We start from the raw sequence: 6,767 nt of genomic DNA on the forward strand, positions 1-6,767 counted from the left end.
ACATAAGGGAGGCACTGATAGTGTGTTAAGGGAAAGTGTGGGGATTGTCCCTCCTATCCTTCTTTCATTTAGGAAGTTTTCAATTTGGGGTGCTGCTGGATCCTCAATGACATCTGGAAGTACAGGTGGCACTAGGGGCCCAAAGCATCATTTTACAACTGAATCTGTCCCTCCCATGAGTGCAGTACTGGCAAGAAATGATTTCTACTTAGAACCTGCACCACTGTGTAAGAGCAGAGAGGTTATTTTACCTCTGTATTTGGCACAAGTGTGACCGCTGCTGGAATATTGAATCCAGTTCTGGTGTCTGTGATTCAAGAAGGATGTTGCTAAATTGGAGAGGCTAAGAGCCATTAGAATGCTTACAGGATTAGAAAACATTCCTTATAGTGATAGACTCAAGGAGCTCAATCTAGTTAATTTAACAAAGAGAAGGTTAAGGGGTGACTTGATTCCAGTCTATAAGTACCGACATGGGGAACAAATATTTAATAATGGGCTCTTCAATCCAGAATAGAAATGTACAACATGAACTAATGTCTGGAATTTGAAGCTAGACAAATTCAGATTGAAATAAGGCATACATTTTTAAGTGCAAGTAATCAGCCATTAGAACAATTTACCATGGTTGGTGACAGATTATCCATCACTGACCATTTTAAAATCAAGATTGGAGGTTTTTCTGAAAGGTATGCTCTAGGAATTATCTTGGGGAAGTTCTATGGCCTGTGTTATATAGGAAGGCAGAATAGATGATCACACTGCTTTTGGCCTTGTAATCTATGAACAAACAAGGATGCAAATTGGTGCTGATTTTGATGATGGTTTTACTAATGAGGACACTGTTTCCAGAAACGGACCTGAGACCATCAACGAATTTCACATCGGGAAACAGTTGTCAGTGGCAGCAGTCTTTGCTTCCTGTCAGCTGGGACATGAAAGGTTCTATATCCCTAGGCAAATTCCAGGAATCCACCAGTCTCACGTAGCAACTATTCTATGGGAATTTTCAGAAATTATATGTGAGCTTTTGGGGCAGGGCTGTAATTTACTATATGATTGTGCAGCACCTAGCACAATGGTTCCCAACATGTTGCAGTCTTGAGGAACTAATATATAAATCCTAATTAATAATAATAAAATATTACATGTAGGATACATGATGATGAATCTTTGTTATAAATATGGCCCCAATACTACAATAGTATTCTCTCTCACACTCTCATTTGTACATATACATGTATATACTTGTAGAATATATATGTGTATGTGTTTATATTCATGTGATAAATTGCATTTATCTTGTACTGACTGCTAGCCTACATTCTGCCCATTAGTCCATCTCCTCCAGGACAATTCCATGCAAGCAATTTCAAATGCTAAACATTTCTCCAGGGAAATGTTTCCTTCAATTCCCCTGAGCTTGAGCAAAATTAAACAGCCCTAAAGTTCAGGATATGCAATACTCAATCCTGCATGCTGCACATATGACTGCTATCTTGTGACATTTAAATGTTAGAAACATCTGAAGAGGAGAGACTGCTAGCTTCTCCCTGGGACAGAGAGCACATGCTTGTAGCCTAGAAAGGTCCTGGGTTAGCAAACTTTAAAGTGTGACATTGTTATTAATGGAAACGCTATTTTAGGACAGTTTCAGAGGTCTTATGTGTTATCATTTATGACATTTCTCTGATGCCGACACAGTTGGCTTTATGGTAACTAAGCCATCTGGTTTGTCCAGCAGAGTACATACAAAAAGCAGTCCCAATAATTTAAAAATGCTCTCATACATTTGTAAAATACTTTAGCTATAAAACAAGTTTTACTGCTTTAACTTCTTACCTACAAAAGATTTTTTTTCCAAAAAAGAAAAATCTTACCTTGCCGTTTTCTACTTACCTATTTTTGCAAGAGATGCAAGAAGTATCCAAAGTGAAATTTCACAGGGAATTTGCACGTAGTTATAATCCACCGTAAAAACATGCAGTCTCTCATCCTGAGCAGAGCCCTCCTCATCATGATGGTCAGGCTTGTAATGAGTTGTTGAATTACTACTCAAGGTAGATAACTCAAAATAAGTAGCAACAAAAGGACACTCCAGAGACAATAGCAACAGCAACCAGTTCAAAAAATTAATATGTCTAAATATCTGAAAGCCCATGATTGGGGCTGAAACTTTCTTTTATACTATGTGTAGCATGTACTGTATGCATGAATCTGTGTAATATTATCTGCTTTCAGTCTGCACTGACCCTAGCCATCAAGATTCCCTCAGGAAATTATCTATTATGTTATCACTTTAAAAATCCCAAATCAATGTGTCTTTCTGTTTTTGAATTACAGAAGAATCTGGAGTTCAGATGAAGACACAGGTATTTGCAGGCTTCTGAAATCCAGATAAAAACTTTCAGCAGCCTTGCACTTTTCAGGAATAGTCTCTCTTCCCCAGAAGATTTGTACTTGCTCTAGGCTCAATAGTTTTCCTTGCGCCTGAGAAAACTAGGCAATAATGAACAGAATTCATTCAACAAAGTCCACAAGAGTAAAAAGAATCCCAGGGAGCAGATCCCAGCATGCTGAACAGGTAGGACTGCCAGCTCCACACCTCCTCTTCCTGCCCTTCTCTTTCTCCTTCATGTGCTCTGTGTGGTCAAGGCACCTGGTAGCTCAAGTACCTGATTAATTGTATTCACTCACTTCACTAGTAAGCAACCGTTTCAGATGTAAATAGACTCTTCAGAGGTTCCGTTAGTGACATCTAGTGGACTCCACAAAGATTGTACTCTTAATTTATAGTAAATTGATCAGTAAAATTTATATTTATAGTAAAATTTGCTTTGTTTCTGTTACATCCATAAAATATTGACACTAAGCTTAACATGATAGATAGTAATGATATAAAATTGGCATTTAGCACAAGTACTTAGGCAGCTAGTAGGTCTCTGGTATATGGATGTGGGTCTCTCTGAATCTTTCCTTCCTGCTGAAGCCGTTGTATGTTGTACAAAATGTGCACAGAGGCAGGGACTTGTACTTGGGTCTCCCACATCAGAGGTAAGTACCCTAGCTACCATACTATAGAGTCATCCTCACATGCTCTTGGCCCAATGAAGGTTTTAATATTTCATACATGGGACAGCTTCAACAGGAGAGACTGAAAGAGACCCAGTCACAATGTCCCAAAGCCCAGTGGTAAGTACACTCACCTTCAAGATGGGGTCACATCAAAGCCTTGTTCCACATCAGGTAGAAGGGGCATTTGAACCTGTGTCTCCCACATCCTGGGTGAGTGTTCTAGCCACTGGGGGCTAAAGGTTTAAGGGAGGTGACACCATCACTTTCCCCTCCTCAATTTTTGCAAGAGAGGGCTTAATGTGCCTAGCTCCAGGACAGAATTTTCTGCTATGAATCCCAACCAGAAGCAGGCCCCTCCCTTCAGTTTGGATTTGGGACCCTCAATCCCTTTGATGGGCAGGGTTTAGAACCCATCCTTCTCCTTGGCATTTCCTATTGGCTAGCTTAGGTGGATCCCCACTTAGCTTGAGGGATTTTGTGGATCCCCTTCTTAGATGCCTAACTCTCCCCATACATTGTGTAGGGAGCCTAGGCACCTAACTTGGGGCTGTGGATTCCACTAAGCAGCAGGGCATCTAAACATTAGGACTTGCAATGCTAAGTCTAGTCCCCTTTGTGGATCTAGCCTGAAATGTCTCCCATCAGTGGCGGATTAGCCACTGGGCCAATGGGGCCTGTGCCCAGGGCCCCGGACAATTGGGGGGCCCCTGAAAAAATGGGCACCCCCATGCCCCAACCCACTCCACCCACCCAGTGTTCCTGCAGGGAAGCAAGAGAAGCCCCTGTGCCCTGACCCCGCTCCCCAGCAGGAGCACCAGGCGTTGGGGTGGAGGGGACTGCAGGTTGAAGGAGTGGGGAGGGGCCCCCACTTGCTCTGGCCCGGGCCCCACATACCCCTAATCCATCTCTGTCTCGCATTAATAAACAGATACCAACCCCAGGGTCACCACAGGCATTGTGGCAGCAGCATAATCATGGAAACATTAACTCAGAACAAAGGTGTTGTTCAGGATTTATCTAAAGTCTGTTTCTTCTACGGGTGTGAAAAATCAAAAGGAGATTAGATGACTTGGAGAAAATCTGACTCAGAGGAGAGAGCTGGAATGAAGAATAATGCCTGGCTATCAGGCTTGACTGTGTAACCAGGCTAAAAGTGCTCAGGAGCAGATAAGCCCCAAAAATACACAGTGCTGGTTTCTGTGTTACATAAAATCACATCTTGTGAATGTAGCTAAGGAGATTATTGGGCACCTCTGTTTCCAAGTCATCCTTAAAGATTTGTTTGCAAAAACTGGTGAAGAGCTCAGTCTCGTTCTCAAAACACTCTGAATTTAAATCCTCAAGGCAGCTACCTGCTAAGCTTCAAGCATGCCTGTTTAGGCCTTCGTTTGTAGGACTTTTCAGCTTCTTGCCTATCAAAAAGTAAAAATCTTTCTTCTACTCCACAGCTTATCATCCAATTGTGTTAATATGGTTTCTAAAATGGGGTTAAAAACCTTGCATATAAAAACTTTTTGGGTATCTGATGACTTTTTGTTCTTTGCAAGATTTCCTGCATTGAGACCATTGCTCTCTGAACCATTTGAATATTCCTAATATTTCAGCCTCGGAAGTAGCAGCTTCCCTAAATGTAATGAACCTAGAATCGCATGTGACGATTCTCACAATGTCCAGGACTGTGAGTCACCTTGTTACTCTCCTGCCTCCACTGAGAGAGTGGGACTTGCTTGTGCTTAATTGGCTGATACCTCCAGTCTGTTAGCCACCCAAACACTGGCCTCTGGGCTCTGCCAGACGTTCCTTTGCCTTGAAGATTAACAATAGGTGCAGTCCCTTCCCTGAACACCTTTGAAGCATTCCCCTGTAGTTCCCAGCCCCATATCCACTGAACACTCACAGTAATACCAGATCTGCTGCCTCCAAGGGAAAAGTGTACTCACCATTTTGAACAATTTAACTCAGGAAAAGCTCCTTGTATAATACCACAACACTGAGATATATTTTGATAGTGAAAACAATATTAACTTTATTATCAAAGGTTCAAGTTCAAGAGAGAGTGAATAAGGATAACAGAAACAACAGGCTACATATAAAACAAAATATAACATACTTTTTCAAGACTAACAGGCTGTCCTCCAGTCTAAGATAAGTTTACTTGACCTCAAACATCTTCTGCAGTGTTTTTAACCATTGATTGAGATCCCATTTTCATGAATGTAAATGAACTGTCCATTACTTCCTAGATATAGGAGGAAAAGGGCATCCTTTTGCCTTCTCTCTGGAGAGAGAGGCACTCTGGAGGGAGTTGTGAGTGAGCTGTTTCTGGGGAGAAGAGACTGTCATGGAATACAGACTCTCCTGTAGGAGTGTCTGAAGCAGTTGGGGCCTTCCCAGGAATGAGAGGCAGGTGTAGAGACTGTTTATCGATTTAAGATGAGTTTTCTCTTAAATGCTTTGGTTCTAAATAAACAATACTCTGCTTTAGGAAGGCTGCCTGGCCACTGGATACCACAGTCAAATCCAGGTTTTGTGCAGGAAATAGCCCAACTTGATTGTCATGCACATTGTGTAAAGAGTTGTCACTTTGGATGGGCTATCACTAGCAGGAGAGTGAATTTGTGTGTGGGGGTGGAGGGTGAGAAAACCTGGATTTGTGCTGGAAATGGCCCACCTGATGATCACTTTAGATAAGCTATTACCAGCAGGACAGTGGGGTGGGAGGAGGTATTGGTTCATATTCTCTGTGTATATATAAAGTCTGCTGCAGTTTCCACGATATGCATCTGATGAAGTGAGCTGTAGCTCACGAAAGCTTATGCTCTAATAAATTGGTTAGTCTCTAAGGTGCCACAAGTACTCCTTTTCTTTTTGCGAATACAGACTAACTCGGCTGTTACTCTGAAACCTGGGTTTCAGTGTGTCTCCCCTCTTGTTCAATGAATAGATGGGGCTGCTAGTGAGGTGGCACAGGCTGCAGTACTGTCATTATGCTGTTGACACCCAGCTCTATAATTCTCAGGCTGTCCATGTTTGTGTGAGACCAGGCCATGATGAGAGCAAGCAGACTGAAGCAAAATTCAGACAAAGTAAGGTGATGCTGGCAGGGGGAAGCAACTGGAAGATATTCTGGGGGATCCTCAACATTCAGGGATGGAACTTGTCATAAATATAAAGGGAAGAGTAACCACCTTTCTGTATACAGTGCTATGAAATCCCTCCTGGCCAGAGGCAAAACCCTTTCGCCTGTAAAGGGTTAAGAAACTAAGGTAACCTCACTGGCACCTGACCCAAAATGACCAATGAGGGGACAAGATACTTTCAAATCTGGAGGCGGTGGTCGGGTGGGCAAAGGGTTCTGCCTGTCTGTGTGATACTTTTGCCGGGAACAGATCAGGAATGCAGCCTTACAATTCCTGTAAAGTTAGTAAGTAATCTAGCTAGAACATGCATTAGATTTTCTTTTGTTTAATGGCTGGTAAAATAAGTTGTGTCTTTTTGTAACTTAAGGTTTTGCCTAGAGGGATTCTCTATGTTTTGAATCTGATTACCCTTTAAGGTATTTACCATCCTGATTTTACAGAGGTGATTCTTTTACCTTTTCTTTAATTAAAATTCTTCTTTTAAGAACCTGATTGATTTTTCATTGTTCTTAAGATCCAAGGGTTTGGGTCTGTGTTCACCTGTACCAATTG

This window comes from Lepidochelys kempii, chromosome 1 (genome assembly GCF_965140285.1).
Source record: "Lepidochelys kempii isolate rLepKem1 chromosome 1, rLepKem1.hap1, whole genome shotgun sequence".
NCBI lineage: Eukaryota > Metazoa > Chordata > Testudines > Cheloniidae > Lepidochelys > Lepidochelys kempii.